Raw genomic sequence first — 21,344 nt, 5'->3', positions numbered from 1 at the left:
GCACTTAAAATAATATAAATCTAAGACACTAAAACTTTACTTGAGCGGATCTAGGATACTAAGCATTTACTTGACTGGATCCAATTTCAACCATCGCTTTGTCAGAGACAGAAAAACTGTTTTAAAGATAAGGGTTTGCTCAGTAGTGTGGTATTAAAAGCCAAGAAGCAATGGAAAAGTGACAAAATGAAGAAAAATATCAATACTCGAACGCAATTTTATCAGAGAGTATCTGAGACAATGAACAACTTTAAATTAAAATTTCATTTCTGTGACAAAAATACAGCTAATAATACTTACATTTTGAACTAGATTTGGTAAGGCCTTATGGACATTCAATAACAACAACCTCATGTCCCAAAGAGAATAATTGTTGAGAAAAATTGTCGCAATATAGTTGAAGGCTTGTCTAAGCATATTGAAATACATGTTGGATGGCAAAATAAACAAAGTTGGTCAACATATAACCCTGACTCAGAACAAATTGACAGTCTATGACTCTATAGTTGCAAAGAAAACTGCAAGGAAAGAAAGAAGGAAAGAAGAATGAAATTATATAATTGTGTATTAGAAATTAATCTTTGCTTAGAGTACAGATTGTTTATTTTACTTAGTTGTAAGAATATTTCAAAGGAATCCCTACAAGTCTTTTGTCCATTTCATGTATACTTTCAAATTGGTTAGAACCACTTTTATTTTTCTTCCAGATTCCTCCTCTATGATGTCCCCTTTTTCTGGGACTTTAAAAACTGATACACCAATCCAATATATGACCTTTGAGGACTTAATACAGAATTATTAGGTCAATTTTAATTAAAGGAGAGTGAATAGGAGATGAGTGGCATGAGGGGCAGGGACAAGAATACAAAAGCTAAAGAGTCACAAGTTGGGTCTTTAAAAGGCAGAGGAGAAGCTCTTTTCTTCATGCTTGGATTATGATTCAGATTTCAGTTTCTCTCTTGAGAGAGTTATTTGGAAAACTTCAGCTTTCATCCAGCGTGAGGATGTAAACCCTCATGCTGGTAGACAGTGCACGCAAACCCATTGTCTATGGAGACGTCGAACCAAGTGTCTCAAATGTGCTCACAAGTTCTTTTCTTAGTATTCCAATCGAACTATAAAATTGTGTTTAAGATTGGATTTTGGAATGTTAGTGATTGTATTGCTGATGTATAATGCAATAACATATTCTACAGTATTTTATAAGAATCCACTAGTTTATATTGTTGGTTTATATTGCATCTTCGTATGTTTATGTTCTAAAAATTATTTTGAGATTAAATCAAGCCAAATATCCAATTGGGATATTTCAGTGGTATTAGAGCCAAAAATCCTACCATCCTCCGGAATTTATTCAGAATCAAGTTCTCAAAAATTTCTATAGGAGGTTTATATCAAGTTTTTTATAGACAAATTCATAGAAAGTTCATAATCATCTCTGTATTGGTTGTTGATAACTATTTTGGTGTGTATTCATATTGAGAAAATTAAGGTACAAATATAATAATTTGTATCCATTTAAGGACAACTGTCTTGACTCATTCAAGTTGCGCAATTTAACAATCACACAATATTGTTCAAAAATATATATGGAGCTTTGAAATTTTGGATTCTCTATCTAGTAGCACATATTATAAATTGAATAAAATTTCCTCTTTCGTCATTGAGAGTCTAGAAGGAAATTTTTAAATTATGTCTAGCGCACAGTATTATTAAATGTGAGTTGAATTGTCGTAACACCTCCATCTGGTAAAGACGTCCCTAGTATTACAAAATTCAAGGTTGAATTGGGGAAGCTGTTTTGAAAAGGCACAAAATGTGACAGGAAATACACGGTATTTTAAGAGGTGTTGACCTTCAACTTAAGGAGTGATATTGCCTTTGTGATGCTGGCATACACGCAAGTGCAAAAAGCTCTTCCAGAGCAGGGACAGACTACATTCTCAACTACAACCATATTAATGAATTCTAGAATTACTATTATGTGCAAAATGGTGAGTATTGGGAGTTGCGAGTCTTCAATATTTATTGCAATTGAATTTGTAAGTTGAATATTCTAATGTCGTAAATTACGGGAGCAACCTTTAAATTTGATTTGTATGTGTTTGGGGGCCACAAGCATTGAGCCAGACTTTTCCAACTATTCTAGTGAAGTTGAAGCACACAGATCTTGCAAACAAAAGTCATTCATTACAGTGGCATAGAAACGATGGACATAATGCCCGAACTTTGACTGTTAGAAGCAGAAATTAGAAACGGTTTTGCATACAAACTGTTTAACAAATTCCTTGGAAGGAAACGATTGAAGCGAGGTATTCGAAATGGCCTAAAACGACATGTTGACCAAGATGCTCTATGAATCACAGGCCAGTATTGAAATTTTATATTTTGCATTGCTACTATTATTTCAGTATAAGGTTTATTAGCAGAGTTGTTAGAGGTGCATTCCATCAGTTTGAAAAATTCTTCAGGGGTATATGGTTGGAAGAAAAATTTGAGAAATGGATGATCTGAAAAAATGGTGTCTTCTCAGAGGAATTTAGTAATACATTCAATGATCAGCTAAGAGACTTGTAGAAAGACAAACAATTGGGTTGGCTATACATACTTGGGTTGCAACTAGAACACATGGAATCCTCAAATGATGTTCTCTCCAAACTGTTAGAGATAGAAACATATTTGACCAAAGTAGAGCAGGTAGATTTTAGGCTCACAAATTGGGCTTTACAGCCTACAATGGTATCCTTGGTTCAGCCCAAGTTCATGGAACATCCACATAAAGAGGTGAGGCTTACAGTTTTTTTATGTCTCAGCGAGATTATGTGAATAACAACTCCTATAGAAGCCTATAACGATGATGTGTTGAGGAAAGTTCTGCAGTTCATTGTGGGAAACTTAGAGGGATTACATGATCCTGCTTTTGCCAAGAAAGTTAAATTTTTAGATATTATGGCAAAGAAGAGAATCATTTATATTATGATTGATCTTGAATGCAACAATTTAATTCTTCAGCTATTAGAATGCTTCTTGTTTGAAATTGGGAAGCGCCATTTAGGAAATGTAAAGACTTGCATGCACACCATTATAACCTCCATTGTATCCTCAATTTTTTATGTAGATGTTAAAATATGCAAGATGTTGCAGACAACCTTTTTAGCTTTTTGGAGGAGGGAACATAAATATTGCGAAGGATTGTGCAAGTTGACGCTCTTGTTTGCAGCCTTCGAGCTTGTGGAGGAAATAATTAAGCATAGAATCAACAAATTTCAAGATCGCATGATAGATAGTGAGCTGATCTCCATGGGTTTACCGTTTAGACGGACTCCTATGAGGCTTTATAGGAATTATAACAGTGAGGAGGAAGGAAAAGTAATTCAGACCAGCGATGGGAAGAATATGAATAAGGAACATATAAGTTTCTACGTTGGTGATTTGGAGGTTAGCCTTGACAAACATTTTGATGAGGTGGGTTCTACTAGAAGTAAGAGCGTGTTGAAATCTTTGAATGAGGAACGTTTGCATAAGAATGATGTCATAGAAGCAGCCTTTCTTTTGTATTCAAATCAAAGAAGCGAGGAAATTAAGGCTTATGATTATATTCTTGAGAGGTGTGATGAACCATGTGTTTCTTATACACATGATATAAATTTAGAGGAATAATCCAAGATGACACTGCAAGACAATAAGTTGTATCAACATGACAATAATGAGATGCATGCCTTAAAGAACCAGCTAAAAGTTAGTAAAGACATGGTTGTGGCATCTTTGGTACATTATGACAACACTCACAAAACGATTGAGGATCTTCATAGGAAGGCTCAAAGGGGAGTGGAAGGAGATTTACTTATTGCTGATTTGCACGTAGTCAAAATAGCCTTTGAATATATGAAATCAGATTATTTATGTTTGCTTTTCGACAGAAATTATATTTGTAAGGTTGCTGGAATATATGCTGATCAGTTGAGTAAAGGAAGGAATGAGATTGTGGAACTCAGCAAAGAACTTAAGGATACTCAGGAGGCATTGGTTGATACACAAGTTGTTCTTCATGAAGCTGAAAATCTAGGTAGGGTCACAAATCAGACTAGGAAACATAAGAGTAAAGAGAGGCAGGAATTTTTCGAAGAAGTAATTAATGAAATAGATAGCATTCAGCAGACTTATGACTTAGAAAGTTGTCCCAAGAGACCGACTACTAAATTTTCAGATGACATTCAGCTAGTAGACAACCCTTTGTTTGAAGTAGATGCTGATTGGATAATGGAGAATCCGCTATTCGAGTCTAATGATGGTACCCTCATTGATATTGGTCAAGAGTTTCGGATTGATATTTGTTATAACCAAGAGGTTGCTTGCTGCCTTGACAGAGGGACATAACATTGATTACAAATCAGTATTGGATAGAGATGTTGTGAGCAGTATAGCTAAAGTGCATATAGTGAGAGGAGCAGCATTGTGACAGTTGAGCAACTGGGATATTCCACCCATTATGGGAACAAAGCAGCAAGATATTACATTCCCATGGTTCATAATGTTTCCAAGAGTTGGTTGGCACACAATTGAGTTCCTACGATTATTTGACCACGATGGTGCTTGTGATCTCAACTGGAGTGAGATTCTCAATCGGATTGAGGATCTTCTAGTATATGATGGTAGCACACGACAGGTTGTTCTAATTGAACATGCACATTGGATCCTGACATTAGCACACTTGATGTCTAGTAATTAAGGGAAGACAATGAATGACTTTGCAGTTCTCAGTCCTTCATTCATATCACAGTAGCACAGGGGATTGTCAAAGCATTATTCATGATGTTGATATGGGACCCAGGTATTATGGCCGCATGCTTGCAATTGTTTGAGGGCAAACAATCTCGAGAGGGGAGGACTGCAATGTCCCCTTATAAGCCAATCCAATATATGACCTTTGAGGACTTAATATAGAATTATTAAGTCAATTTTAATTAAAGGAGAGTGAATAGGAGATGAGTGGTATGAAGAACAGGAACAAGAATACAGAAGCTGAAGAGTCACAAGTTTGGTCTTTAAAAGGGGAAGGAGAAGCTCATTTCTTCACGCTTGGTTTATGATTCAAATTTCAGTTTTTTTCTCCTGAGAGAGTTATTTGGAAAGCTTCAGCTTTCATCCAGATTAAGGACGTAAACCCTAGTATTAGTAGACAATGGACGCAAACCCATTGTCCGTGGAGACGTCACACCAGGTGTCCCACATGTGCTCATAGGTTCTTTTCTTAGTATTCCAATCTGATTGTAAAATTGTGTTTAAGATTGGATTTTTGAATACTAGTTATTGTATTGCTGATGTATAATGCAATAACATATTCTATGGTATTTTATGAGAATCACTGGTTTATATTGTTGGTTTATAATGCATCTTCATATGTTTAAGTTCTAAAAATTATTTTGAGATAAAATCAAGCTAAATATCCATTTGGGATATTTCATCCTCACGAAGATCTTGACATCTTGTACACACATAGGATGAAAAGTGGCATGCATAGACTTGGGAATTACTTATGCAATTATTTTATCCCCTCCATTTATTTAAGATGCTTCCCTCAATTTCCATATGAAGCATTCAACTCCCTCGCTCTCGCTCTCTCTTTCTCTCTCTCTCTCACACACACACCATCCTTAAGCTTTATGCCATCTTCATGATATTACAATTTGTTGCATTATTTTTCCCTCTTACAAAATCTTCTGTCTCCTTCTGGATCTCTTAGTTTTCATCTTTAAGGTTAATCCTTCAAAAAAAATCTCTTGCATTAGTACACTACATTAAATAATTTCATATTTCATGGTATCAAAGCAAGTGTTACAAATCCTTTCTTGACCTTACCATTTTTTGGGAGCACTCACCTTTGAGACACTCTTTTGAGGAGGAAGAGAATATTTTCATTGAAATTTTATTCAATGTTTTCTTCTAATCTTGTGCAGGTTTCAATAATTTTTTCTTTCAGTTTCAGATTAGCAATAGTTTGTTGAAATCTATACTAGATTTGCATGCGTTCAAATATTTTAAGGTATTTTATTGTTGTGTTCTTTACTTTTCTGCAATAGGAAAAGGAAATCAGGTCTGGAGTACAATTCCCTAATCCAATTCCCTATTTTTAAAACAAGTAATGGCTCCTTGAGAGTGCAATTTGCACTTCCAGCCATCACATGAATACATTTGAAACATGTCAATGCATCCATAAACCCCAATTTTGCATTCCAATGCATGCAAATGCATTTGAGGAGCCAGTTTTAGCTTTACCAAGTCAAAAACACTTCAAACACTTCTATTTTTTGCCATGCTTTTGCTAAAAATGCCAAGCAAATTGGATTTGTCTCCACATTTTTGCATTTTGGAGCCACGTTTTCGCATTTGGATCCATGTTTTATCATTTGGGGAAGACATTACTACATTCACAAGTCTAAAACGATAAATATATATGCATTTTGGAGCCACATTTTTGTTAAAAAAGCCCAGAAAATTGCATTTCCAGCCCATGAATTTGCATTTGGAGCTTACGATTTGGCATTTGAATTCATGAATGTGCATTAAGAGACCACGTTTTTCATCATTTCCAGCGAAAACGTTTCTTGTATTTGCATTTCTAGTGCACATTCTTGTCACAAACGACCAAATATTTGCACTTGCAGCCCATAGGTTTGCAAATGGAGAAGGCATTTTGGAGTTTTGATGCAAGATTTGGCATATGAGAATCATAGTTTTTACTAAGGGCATCAAAACCGACCCATACTTGTGCACTTAAGGGGTACGCGTTTTTCTTCCAAAAACATCCTTTTACATGCATTACATCAAAACGTTTTTGTATTACATGGGTTTTCAAACTTGCACTTTGCCTTCTACATGTGAAGATGCCCAGGTATTTGAGCATGGAGATTACCATTTGCAAGCCTTGAAATAGTCAACGAGTTATTCAAAAAATTCAAAATTGTAGGAAAGACATTCATTCCAACCTCTCAATCTTCCACATTTGGCTCTTTGAGCTCCAAGTCAGCTGAAGTTTTCAAGTCTTTACTATTTTGTTGCATATTTTGGCTTATCATTGTACACTTGTTCAAACATATGCCATGTATTTTGCAAATTTCCTTTAAATAAGATGAAAGCTTATATTTTCAAATGCTTGGAATTTTCCCAAATTGAGAGCAACTTGATATTTTGTCATGTTTGAGTCAAAAACCAAAAGCATGTTTTCGTTTTGCGCATATTTTTGCTTGTTTTGATTTCTGTTTTTAAGAAAGGTTAAGGATACTTTCCCAAGAATGCAAAGAGCATATCACACCTTTTCACTTTCCACCTTTCCATGCAAATGCATCACATCTTTCCATATTTCACCATCACATGTCAAAGTGTATTCCGTCCATTTCCCAATATATGCAATTACATTCCAAGAGCATTTACGTGTAATTCCATCCTCCATCCACATTTACATGTAATCTCGTCCTTCATGCACATTTACATACAAACCTATCCTCCATACCCACTTACATGTAATTCCATTCTCCGAACCTAATTACATGTTTGCATCAAGTAATAATTACACGTAAATCACTTTACATGTAGTTACATCTAGAGAACCCAATTTTGGTAAAAGGTCACACATTTAAACACCAAAGTTGCATTTGCACGTATCCATATGGATACCAACTTGCATTCTTGGTCATACGCACAAAAGCCCATCTTTGTCCGCATGCAATCCACCCTAGAGAATCCGACTTTGGTCCTTTCCATCAAAATACATATGCTTTCTGGTTCGTTTCAAGCTGTCATATATGTTCCATAAGTGTCTAATCCATACTTTGAACGCTCATCCCTTATGGATTCGTCATTGTAACTCAAATCCCAAAGTTTTCATGGATGTAATCCCATTGGAAGATGCTTTCATCTTCATGGTATGGCGCAATCTTCATGATATGTCAGAACTTCTTCAAAGAATAGAGACATCCCATCGAGAATATATGCTTTGATTCTCAGGAAGCAGTAACTCATTTGATCTCCATTTTCCCAATGGCTGTCCAAGAAATTGAGTTCATGTAGGAATGCGCCAAGCACTTTGCTTAAAAAAAAGAGTTAAAGGTGTTGAGGGAAACTTGTTTCGAGTTTACATGTGGACACCATCGAGAAGGTTTTCAAAGTGTTAGAGACTCCAAAATATGTCAATCTACAAAGGAGAATTCACGACACCTCGAACGAGAAAAAGCTTGGTCACATCAAGTTCTCAAATGACAATGGGCAATTCATCAAAGAGAGTCAGAGGCTATCAAAAGACACAACACCATTTTCAGGAAGCAGTAACTCATTTGATCTCCATTTTCCCAATGGCTGTCCAAGAAATTGAGTTCATGTAGGAATGCGCCAAGCACTTTGCTTAAAAAAAAGAGTTAAAGGTGTTGAGGGAAACTTGTTTCGAGTTTACATGTGGACACCATCGAGAAGGTTTTCAAAGTGTTAGAGACTCCAAAATATGTCAATCTACAAAGGAGAATTCACGACACCTCGAACGAGAAAAAGCTTGGTCACATCAAGTTCTCAAATGACAATGGGCAATTCATCAAAGAGAGTCAGAGGCTATCAAAAGACACAACACCATGATTATCAAGGTGAATGCAATGGCAAAAAATACAGGAGCTCTCGATCCTACAATCATTCGGGATAACGTTATCAAGTACAAGGCCTTTGTTGCCAATCTACAATATTTAATGATTCAGAATTACAACCTCAACTTTTTCTTCAAGTGTTTTTATGTTTATAGTTGGACAAAATGAATTGCATGTAATTCGATTGCATATACTCATGACATGCAATCCAATAATTTCTCTCGCCTAGTTTGATCGGGTCATAGTTGCTTAAGTTGCTCCTATTTTTTCCTCCAATTTTTTCTCAACTCCTTCGCCTATATAAAGGAGTGCCCTCATTGTAAAAATCAACTTTTCTTATATGCAAGAAAGCTTTGCTAAACTTGTGCAAGCATAACTTTGATTATGTAGTACCAACTTGGGAGAGAAGTGACTAAAGGAAGCAATTGGATTCGAGGCTTTGACTCGAACAATTGTGATAGCGCAAATCAAAAACTTTTTGTAATTTGTGCCTATTGTCTTTGATCCATGTTATTATTATTTGTTTAATCATAGATCATAGTGAGTTAAGAAGCAATCAGAGCCAAATCTTTGACTGGGAGCAGTTGTGGTAATACATAGACTCAAAGTTGCATGGATACAGATATGGATACAAATACAGATATGATATTAAGTATGGATATAGCCATTTTTAAGACCCTCAATTATGGATACGGTTAGACACGACATTAATAAATAACACACACATATATTTGACACAGTTTTCTAAGTTATTATAGGAGAATTTTATTACTTCAAAAGCAATATTGACACGTAAATGCTATATAAATATTTATTAGTTAATTTAACACTTTACAATATGTAAACATAGTAGAGTTACATTAGAAGATAACTTTAAAAATGGGTTGCTAAAATAGAAGAACATTTTATTTGTCTCTCTCAATTAGTGCAAGTCTTGTTTATTCTATTGGTTTTAAGAAATTGCTTTAATAAAGTTTTTCTCAAATTAAATGTCGGAAGATTGACATTAAATCTTTAAAAGAATCAAATCTCATGGTATTTGGCACGGTGGAAATTCAAGTTTTTTTAGCCAAACATGGTACAATATTCGACGTGCGTCGGGGCAGTATCGGATACATTTCCAAATTGGATACGAGGATATGCACGCCTAAAGAGGGACAAAAGAGTTTCCGACAACTCTGCATAGACTAGAAGCTTTGACTATAGCTTCTATTGCCATCTCAATTCACAAAAATAGTTAGAATTCTCTACTTCTGGAAGTCTTTGCAACCCAATAGTAAAGGTTATTCCTATAGAATAGATTAAAACAGGACCTAGAGCCAAACCGATATGCTTTCAGTCAATAACTGAGCTGGTGTTGGTTTATTGGTATCACCGTTTCCAACTATTAAATAGAAGTGTAGTTAGAGATTTCATCTTGCACATTACTCGCTCTGCGGGTAAGTGGATTCTTTCCTAAAAGCTAAAAGGAAATAATATTGGTAACATAAGGGGGAAACTCATGACTAGTGTTTGGGTTGCCATGTCATAGACTTTCCACAAACTCTTTTGGGACACTTGGTTACTATTCACTGTCCTTCCCGCTTTCAAAATTCTCTCCTCACGATATCGATCAAGGAAATGTGGTAGATTCTGGTTTTGCGAATGGACTCTACTTATATCTTTTGGAGTCGTTGGGATTGATATAAAGTCATTAGATTGCGTTATGGAGGTTTTCTCAAATGGCCAATCCTTCATTGTCATAACTTCACTTGCAAAAATAGTTCTAGCACTAGTAGTCAATCTAATGCATTATCTTAGAAAATTCAAAGAAGATTTGGGGCCCACGTTTCATGTCCTCTTGTGAAAGTGAACAAGAATGAAGTAAGAAATGACACAATAAGAATAAATGAATGAAAATACACGTCCTCCCCTGGTGACAAGACATGAAGAGGGAAGGATGATCATCACTCCATTTTAGTGAGAACACATTGAATGACCATTCAAAATTAATTGGTTTGATCGTTATAAGGTGATTAAACTGGTGAAATATAATATACTTAGTACCTTGGTCAAAGGAAAATGATGGACTTGTCAGGAAGAGACACAGATGTGGAAGTGAAAGACATTAATTTGGCAGGGACATTGATAGTAATAACTAGGAAGATAGTGACTTGCAAAGACCATAATGAATATAGAAGCCGGTAGGAAAGAAGTTACAGTCTACTTGAATCATTACACGAACAAAGAGTGAATGAATGATAAATGAAGGCCATCGAAGAGGTAGAGTATGTACAATGCTACAGGTATGAGTGTGCCCCACCACCAAACAAGAGGAGGTACACTTTAATACAATAAACAAGTAGAGTATTAGCTTTTGTATTATTGTTATTATTATTTATATGGTGAACTAGTATAAGTCTATATACTTTGTTTAATGAGTAATTTGATATATGAATTACTATAACTAATTTATTTGACAAATAATGGAGTATAAATATCTTGATTTTCATTACTATATGAGTAATAAACCTATCATGCCAATGCAAGAGATGAATAACTCTCATATAAGTGGCTAGTAGTGCCAAAGTGAGAGGTCAATAGAGTCTACATATAAATGGCTACATAAGAATATAAAAGGTTCTAACTTCTTACTTTGCCAAGTATTATTTTAGGGCATGTTGTTAAACTACATTCGTTTCAAAATATCAAATAGAATTGGGCGATACCAATCAGCGTCTACTAGGAAGGTCATATAAAGGCATCGAACATAGTTAGCTGGTATAAGAATGGGAATTTCACATTGCGAGGGGGAAATAGTAAACAATGTTTATTCACATTTGAACCATCTTTAAAAAAGAGATGTTCCATTCTCAAATAAAATTAGAAGGAATTTTGTGATTCAATGTCTATGGACCTTCATGTGTAGATAAGTATTTCTCATCTTTCATTATTACACTTTTTCTACATATTGCAGACTCTCTATTATTTGTACTTCTATATGTGCTATAAAGAGTCATTTGCCTTAATCTTTTCCTTTGTCTCTGAGGATGTCCTTGCAGGAAAGAAGATTGGAACATTAGGCATGCTACCAAATATTGTACAAACTCAATCTTATGATAGTAGCTCCAAAGAAGCTATGATGATTATGTTGGATAATGTGAGGCTCTTGAAGCAAATATCCTTGATGATTGAGATTATGAGAGGGAGTCTAACAATTCATCAGAGGTAGCTGTGGAGAAAGAGAGTGAGCAAAAAATAAATGCTTCAATCAAACTTTTGATGATCTTGGTTCAAAAGGAGTAGACCTTGTTGATGGATTCTCCATTAGTTAGAAACTATAACAGCTAAAGGACTATGATTCATGGGATAAAGTCTCATGTATGTAGGCTAGAAGGCCTTATGCTATCAGGATAACCATTGAACTAAGGAAGCATGACATGACTTGCTACCAAGAGATTAGAAGGATGATAACAGATTCAGAGGAAGTCTGATACTTCATCGGAGAGAACCTTGTGCTAAGAGGTCAGAAAAGTTGATATCAAACTAAGAGGGAGAAACCTTATTCTCTGATATGTTTTATGGTGAATGTTGTGACAACACCACACGACAGTTTTCATGGAGACTTCATACGAACTTTTGATATCATACATGTATGAGCCTGTCCCCTGTGTACATCATGAAGAAGTGACGACTTCTAAATGATTATCACTTGTATTAGGAGAAGTTGTTGTAAAGTGACATCCTTACAATAACTTGTAGCATGATTCATTTTTGCGAAATTGTTTCATGTAAAGGCTTTATCTTATACATCAACAACTAGGCGGTTGATATCACTAATTTGATTATCTACAAGTTGCTTGTATAGATATATTTTCAGTACTTGGTGTATATCTTGCCTTGATATTCTGATAGGCCATTACCACATTGAGTACTTGGTGGATATCATTTAGTTGATGTTTTGATAGGCCATTACTCAGAGTATTTGGTGAATATCATTTGATTGATATTCTAATAGGCCAATGCTCATGTTACCAAATATGATATCAAATAGTAATTGGTGAATATCATATGTTGATATTCTGACAGTCCAATACTTACATGATATCATATTCTAAAAATCTTCTGATCAAAGATTTCCTATATGTATTATTCTTGAAATATTACCTATGGTGTAATATCTATGTGTTTTATCCTTCTTCATTAAGAGGGAGTGTTAATGTTATAATTATGTCGGATAAATTATATTATATATGAGATATATAATATATGATATATGGAATAATCAACTTACATTTAGAGTGATATATATGTGTGTGTGTGTGTGTGTGTGTATCTTATTATATAATCATAATAATATTATTGAGGGTATATTACTTAACTATAACTAATGTAAGTTAATATTATAAAGAGACATGTCTCTTCAAGAGACATGCCTCTTTATTTCACATATATATTCATTCATATAGTAACTTGGCAAACACATAAAATTCTACAAGTGCTATTACAAGTTACAAATCCTATTTTCACTTACACCCCTAACAAAATCTCTCAACTTCTTGCTTACCTTAAGATTATCCAAGGAACAATGAGAAGGGGGAGCCTTCCCTTTAATGTATGAGAAACTTTGTCACATATCTTGTGGTTGGTCTACCTATCTTGCAACTGGATTTTAACAAAACTATCGACTGCAAAATATCCACTCAACAAGTTCCATCATTATTTAACATTAGAGTTCTTATACCAGCAACTTCAACAAATGAACTATTAAGTTTTGTAAGATCATTTTCTACATATGTCATAACATTGCCTTTATTTTCATGTGTGCCAAATGCAGACTTGAGTGTTATATAAATATGCGTAGAAGAGACATGTCTATATGGTACTTTATAAATTAATCATCAATTAGACAATATTAACATTAATATATTAATTATATGATGGTTTGTCTAATTGATGATTAACCAATAACCATAGAAGGATTATCTCGAGGTCAATTCAATCCAACTAAAGCCACAACATGAACACTCCCTCTTAGCTAGGGAGGATTGTTATAGAACACATTATGCTCTAAAGCATATAGAGAGATATCATCTCAATAAGATATTCTTGGAATGGCATATTTAAGGATATCAACATATAACCATCAAATTAGATGTTATCTTTTGATATCATCCAAAGTATCATTTAACAAGAAATATCAATCATATGATATTCATCATACTTATATTCTCTTGGTATTTGCATTGGCATCAAGTTTGTGATGCCTACTAAGAGAATATGTTATATCCTAGAAGGATGTGTTATATGATCTACAGCTCATTCTAGGAAAGCAACTGAATGTAGTCTATCAAAAAACAATCATGATCTTTGGCTCATCCGGGACAACAACTTGGTGTAGTCCATCATTACACATTCATTATCATAATTTCAAGGTAAACAACTTAATGTAGTCCATCATGATAACAGGTTAAGCCATTTTTAAGATCGTCACCTTACAATAGCAACCCTATAAAGAAATATCAATGAAAGATCGTCACCTTTTATGACATTTATCCACATATGCAAAATAGTAACTCATGATATTCACCATGAGCCAAGTCAAAGGATGGATCTATAGCTGCTCCTAGAGGGTGGAACAAGGGATTTCACCTCAAACTTCTATCTCACAAAGAGGAATGTATTACAAGGAATTTCACCTCAAATTTCTCCCTCTCAGTCTACTGACTATTTCCGTTAAAGGTTGCTTCTGATGGAATGTCAGACTCCCTCTAAATTTGATATCAACCTTATGACCTCCTCATACAAGGGTGTCTCTAATGAAGTGTCAAACTCCCTCTTTTAATAGAAGGATACTAATAATCTCATTCATCAAGGATATTCGCTTCAAGAGCCTCATTTTATCCAACCTAATCATCATATCACTAGTGAATTCTAGATCACAATTTTCTTTGGAACTACAATCATAATATTGAGTATGCCCAATATTTGGTAGCATGTGTAAAGTACTAGCCTTCTTTTCCTGCAAGAACATCCTTAGACATAAAGGAAAAGATCAAGGCAAATAACTCTTATAGTATGTATAGAATTACAAATAAGAGAGAGACTACAATTAGTACATAAATGTAATACTCAAAGATAAGAATACTTATCTGCACATTAGGGTCCATAGACATTTGAGAATGGAACATCTCCTTTCTAAAGATGGTTAAAGTAGGAATGGAACATTTGTTATTATTCCCCCACAATGTAAATTTCTCACTTATTCTTTTATTATGGAAAAAAAAAATTACTACAAAAGCCTTCTTGAGCTTCAAATTGAGCATACTTTGAACTTACATTCCATTGTATCTTAATATTGGAAATCATTCGAAGATGACTTTATACAATGTTAAGGATTTCAATATATATTTTAAATGATTGTCTTGCTTTGGAAATCATCAAGATATGCAGAGTTTAATAAAAGAGTCCTTAACATATTCTCCATATCATTGCTTTACAAATACTCCATCACAACCCATACTTCAACACAATATTATTATATTTATATCTTCATATCTCACAAAGGAACACTTCTGCACCTTTTTGTTAATAGATTACATTATTCATTAACGAACACTGATGTCTTTAAAAAATCATTATTCAAACAACTGACATGCCTTTGTATGTATATTTCGTTGAGCGTTCTCTTATATGGTTGCCACGTTTGATAGTGTTGAGTCCTACTGGAGACAACCCAAACAAATATCACTTTTTATTCTCTGATTTGCACTCATCAATTATGTATTGCTAGTATAGATTGTTGATTTGTCTTTACACCTAATCTTGCCCCTCCTTCTTTATGCTTCCACGCAAATAGTGCTTCAACAGAAATAATGCTTCCACACACTCCATTTTCAGACATTCTATCTTTGCTTCTACATTTGGCAAATGTCTTTAATAGAGGATTCTCAAAGCATCTGACAAAGAAACCCCTCCTTATATCACTAGCACAAAAGGCTTACACATTGCTCCATCATAAGGCATCGATAGATGCCCATATCCTATCAGAAACTTCTAATTAGAATGACATGGATATGTTGGCGAATGTTGTTGAAATGGGCTTGACACCTACCAAGTGCATATGATGTTTACTTAGGTACCTTCCACCGGATCGCTTTATGCATATACAAAAATCTTAGCAAATAATGAGACCATATTTCATTTAGGTTGTGTACAATGTTGCTTGATAAGAAACCATTTATTATAAGTTTCTTCCAATAGATGTGAACATCATGCAAATCTGCTAATAAAACTATACACAATGTGCAAATGAATGCGGGCTCCAATGTGTAATTGTGTGTGCCAGGGTAAGAATTCTTGTGATAAAAGCCAATAATAGAAGTACCATATTACAGGCTTCTTACTTGGAGTTCAACCTCCTAGGCTAGTTTGGGATATCATTGGTGACTTGTGTAAATTGTTGTTTTGGATGATTTATTTTGGACCGTAGTATTAATCTATGCTTACCCAATACTTTTCAAATCACTATTATTATTAATGTTCATAAACCTTGGTCGCAATCCCACTAGTTATGTCTTAGCCAATCTACTTCATTACCATCCGCATCATACTCAATAGGTTATCATGTATCTTTGATGGGGACACAACCCAAGAACAGAATGGACACAACAGAAAAGGGAAATTGTATTAACTAAAAAATAAGCTAGTACATTCAGTACAGAGAAAATAAATTTCAAAACATGCCCTAAGGGCTTACAATAGCATAAATGTGGAGATAATTTCTCCTTTCAGTACCTCCTCTCAAACTCCACTCCGAACTGCCTTTTACAATGCCAAGAATCTCCTTAAATAGACCCCGGAGGGTTAAGGACTAGGAATACATTCTAGAAGGTGCTAGTAGGCATCCACCGACCAAATAGAAGACTCCAAAAGCTGCGTTAGAAGTCGGCGCAAATCTAGAAGAATCCAGAAACGGTAACCGAACTTTCGGGAGGCATAATTTTTGAACCGTAGCTCCGATTAACGAACCATTCACATTTCCGGAAAGCTCTCGAAGCGCTCTATAGCCCTATGGACCAGCTTTTCTCGTCCCCAATTTTTCGGCCCTTTTCGAGGTCATTGAATGCCACTAACTTGACTTTGAAGCATTCTTAGGAGGTCTCCAAAACTCGAAAAACTGCAATAACTTTCAAAGAGTGGGGCCTTTTGACCTGATTCTTTTTCTGGAATGTTCTAAATCACAATTACATTCATCTGGCCAATTCACACCTTCTAGTTTGCCAAAATGATGGCCCAATTACATGCTTCTATTTTTTCGGGACTTCCTAGCACACTGATAGTGGGACTGTGAGAGTTGGAACCTTTATTTGACCCAAATGGGTGTCCAAAAATGTAAACACATGAAACAGAAACTAAGTCTAAGTACATTTTTTTGGGTAACACAAGATTGCCCTTATACCTCTGGATGCTCCTGCATCAGACACCCAAGGTAGATTGAAAAGTGACCCTGTCACTTTATGAATGGTAGAGGAAATCCCAAATGGGAAACCTCAGCTGCTGAAATCCAAGTTGAGTCCTCGATCGGTCGTCCTTTCCATTTGACCAAATACTCTTCATACTACCTGTTTCTGGTACTCCTACCCACACGATGATCTAGAATGTCTTCTATCTCCTCCTTCTTAGAAGCAGGAATCGGACATGGCTCTAACACCAGCTCCTCATCTGCACCATCATTATGATACTCTGTTAAATCTGCAATGTTGAAAATGGGAGAAATGTGAATACCATCTGGCAGCTCCACTTCATATGGATTTCCTGAGTCATGTTTCTTCAAAATTTTGCAGGGGCCAAATTTCTTCATTTTCAGCTTGTTGTAAGTACCAGCTGGAAATCTTTCTTTTCGTAAGTGCACCATGACTAGATCCCCTACTTGGAATTCCTTATGTCTTCTCCTTTGATCAGCCCTAGCTTTATACTCTTGGTTCATCTTGGTAATGTGTGCCTGAACCTCCTCATGTAGACGCTTGATATGTTCAGCAAATTCTTCCGCTTCAGCACTTGTCCTCTCCCCTTGCTCTATCTTCCTCAATTCTGGTGCAGTCCTTGGGCTATTCCCATATACAATTTGGAATGGTGATTTTTCAGTACTCCTATTTATAGAGTTATTGTAAGCAAACTTTGCTTGTGGTAGAATCAAATCCCATCCCTTGGGCTTATCCCCAACTAAACATCTCAGCAAATTGCCCAGACTTTTGTTTACCACTTCTGTTTAGCCGTCAGTTTGTGGGTGATGCGTGGAACTGAATTTCAAGTCTGTTCTCAACTTTTTCCACAATGTCCTCCAGAAATACCCCACAAATTTAGTATCTCTGTCAGAAACAATGCTCCTTGGAAGACCATGTAGTCTTACCACCTCTTTGAAAAACAAGTCTGCAATATGGACAGCATCATGAGTTTTTGGCATGGAATGATATGTGCCATTTTGGAGAACCTATCAACCACCACGAATACTGAGTCATTACCCCTTTGTGTCCTTGGCAATCCAAGAACAAAATCCATACTTATGTCCTCCCATGGCCTTGATGGAACAAGCAATGGCTAATATAGGCTAGTATTGTGACTAAACCACTTGGCAACTTGGCAGACCTGGCAACTCTGTAAAAACTTCTTCACATCCTATGAAATTTGAGGCCAAAAATAATGTTCTCTAAGAATGGCAATGGTCTTATCTCGACCAAAATGTCCTGCCATCCCTCCACTGTGTTTCTCCTCAATCAAATTTTCCCTCATGGAACTCCTTGGAATGCACAATTGACTACCTTTGAACAACATGCCATCCTGAATCAAACAGTCTAACCACTTGGTTCTATCTACAGCAACAGGTTCTTTACAAGCTTTCCATGCTTCAGCAAAATCAGGATCCTCGAGGTACAAATTCTTGAGTTCATCAAACCCAACTACTTCAACCTGCATTATTGTAAGCAATAACTGTCTCCTACTTAGTGCATCTGCAACCCTGTTAGATTTTCCACTTCTATGCTTCAACACAAATGTATAACTCTGCAAGAATTCAACCCACTTCATATGCCTCTGATTCAATTTACCTTGGCTATTTAGGTACTGTAATGCCTGATGATCAGTATACAAAACAAATTCCTTTGGCAATAAATAATGCCTCCATTTCTTTAATGCCTGAACTATTGCATAGAATTCTTGATCATAAACAGAATACTTCTTCTTTGCATCATTCAATTTTTCACTAAAATATGCAATAGGCTTACCTTCTTGGCTTAATACAGCCCCAATAGCGCTGCCACTAGCATCACAATCCACCTGGAACACTTTTCTAAAATCTGGAAGTGCCAACACAGGCTGTTCTCTCACCTTCTTCTTCAGCAATTCAAAACTTATCACAGCTGCTGCAGTCCATTTGAACTCTTTTCTATCCCCTCTTATTGTATCAGTTAGGGGTGCACATATGCCACTGAAATTCTTAATAAACTTCCTGTAAAAACTAACCAGATCATGAAATGATCTTACCTCAGTAGTAGACCTTGGAGTAGGCCATTCCAAGATGGCTTTTACCTTCTCTGGATCCATTTTGAGACCTTCGGGTGATATAGCAAACCCCAAATAGACTAACTCCCTTTTTGCAAAGATACACTTCTTCAGATTAATTAACAGTTTCTCTTCCCTTAGCCTTTCAAGGACACTACGAATATGCAATAAATGTTCTTCCAAAGTCTTGTTGAAAATTAAAATATCATCCAAATAGAAAATAACAAATTTTCCCAAGAACTTCTTAAGTACCTCATTCATGAGCCGTATGAAGGTGCTTGGGGCGTTTGTCAATCCAAAGGGCATGACTAACCACTCATAAAGACCCTCCTTGGTCTTGAAGGCTGTTTTCCACTCATCTCCCTCTCGAATCCGTATCTGATGATAGCCACTCTTGAGATCTATCTTTGTGAAGTACTGAGCTCCACTCAAGCAGTCCATAAGATCATCCATCCTTGGTAAAGGAAACCGGTACTTGATGGTTATCCTATTTATAGCTCGAGAATTTGTACACATCCTCCACTCTCCATCCTTCTTTGGTGCGAGTACTGCAGGTATTGCACATGGACTCAAGCTCTCTCGAATCAAGCCCTTCCTCAACAGCTCCTGAACCCTTCTATTTAGCTCCTCTATTTCAGCAAGAGTCATCCTGTGAGCAGCCTTGTTAGGCAAACTAGCTCCTGGAATCAGATCTATCTAATGACTGATTTGCCTTACTGGTGGCAATCCATCTGGAACATTATCAGAGATAATATCTCCAAACTCCCCTAGTAAATCTGAAACTTCAAGTGGTATTTCACTAATACCTTCTTTATCTTTCCTAGGAATCAAAGCATAGCACATATGCTGATGTTTCATGCCATCTAAAAACTTCCTTTCATCAACAAGACAAATCCTAGCACTGCTACATACCTTTTCACCTTCCTTTTTCATGGGCTTCAATTTGTGGGGAACTCCATCCTTTGTCAGAGGGTAAGTGTTTGCATGTCCATCATGTACTACATGTCTATCAAACTGCCATGGTCTACACAACAATAGATGGCAAACATCCATCGAAATAACATCACAGAGAACTTCATCATGGTAACTACCAATTTTGAATTTCACTAAACATTGTTCACTTACCAGGACCTTATGATCATCTTTTACCCAAGCAATCCGATAGGGCTGGGGATGTTTCTCCCTCTTGAACTTCAGCTTAGAGACCATCTCTTCTGATACCAAGTTATCAGTGCTAGCACCATCAATGATCACGTCACAACATTTATCCTCACACTTGCATCTGGTACGGAACAGACTCCTCCGTTGTCCTGGTTCAATCTCACCACTTAGTAGGACTCTTTCATTTACCAAGGTCTCTCCCCTTTCTGCATCCTCTGAATGTGATAATTGTGCATCGTCATCCACATGAGCAACCCTAGCTTGGCCCTCAGCTCTCCTATCTGTCCTTCCTTGTCGTTAAGGGCATTCAAATGCACGATGACCTTCTTCATTGCAATGGAAACAGGTACCACGGAAGCTGCCTCTTCCTTGTCCGCGTCCTCTACCTCTTCCTCTCTGATTTCCAAAGTCTTGATCATGGGAGCGGTTGAAACCCTCATTCCTCTGATCCTGCTAGTACCCACATCTTCATTTTTCTTTTGGGTTTCATTGCGGCCTCCATATGATCTACCGCTTCCGCTTCCTCCTTGACCGCGCCCTCTTTGTCTTCCTTCAAACCTTTTATTCAGCTTCTCTTCAACTCGTAGGGCAAACTGGTATGCCTCTTCAACGCTGGTCATTCTTACCAGACTTAATTCCTCCTGGATGCTAGGTCGCAACCCACTAATATAACGAGCAACCTTCTCCTTATTTGCTTCTGCATGCCCCGCTCTAATCAAGAGTCGGTAAAATTCCTCTGTATATTCTTGAACTGATCTTCCTGCTTGCTTTAACCCATGCATCTTCTTAAACAAATCAAGCTCGTAGTCCACAGGAATGCACTGCTTCTTCAATTTGTCCACCATGCGATCCCATCTTGTGATCTTCTCCTTTCCTCTTTTGTTTCTTTCTAATTGAACCTCTTGCCACCAGATTTTGGCATGGCCTTTCAGTTTGGCCTTTGCAAACTTAACCCTATCTGGGTCCCTAATATCCTCATACTCAAAGTATTCTTCCAGTTCATTGATCCAATCGATC

The 21,344-nt window shown here is 36.3% G+C and overlaps 1 protein-coding gene across 1 annotated transcript in view; it reads right to left on the bottom strand.

Annotated features, from left to right (window-relative positions):
• LOC149541130 (SNARE-interacting protein KEULE-like) overlaps positions 1-21,344 on the bottom strand; it is a 292,714-nt gene that overhangs the window by 73,319 nt on the left and 198,051 nt on the right. The window lies entirely within an intron of this gene.

Source organism: Cupressus sempervirens, chromosome 9 (assembly GCF_028749045.1).
Source record: "Cupressus sempervirens isolate cs-2001-9-10 chromosome 9, ASM2874904v1, whole genome shotgun sequence".
Classification (NCBI taxonomy): domain Eukaryota; kingdom Viridiplantae; phylum Streptophyta; class Pinopsida; order Cupressales; family Cupressaceae; genus Cupressus; species Cupressus sempervirens.
The sequence above is the reverse complement of the archived record's forward strand: the minus strand, read 5'-3'. Positions and strand labels throughout refer to the sequence as shown.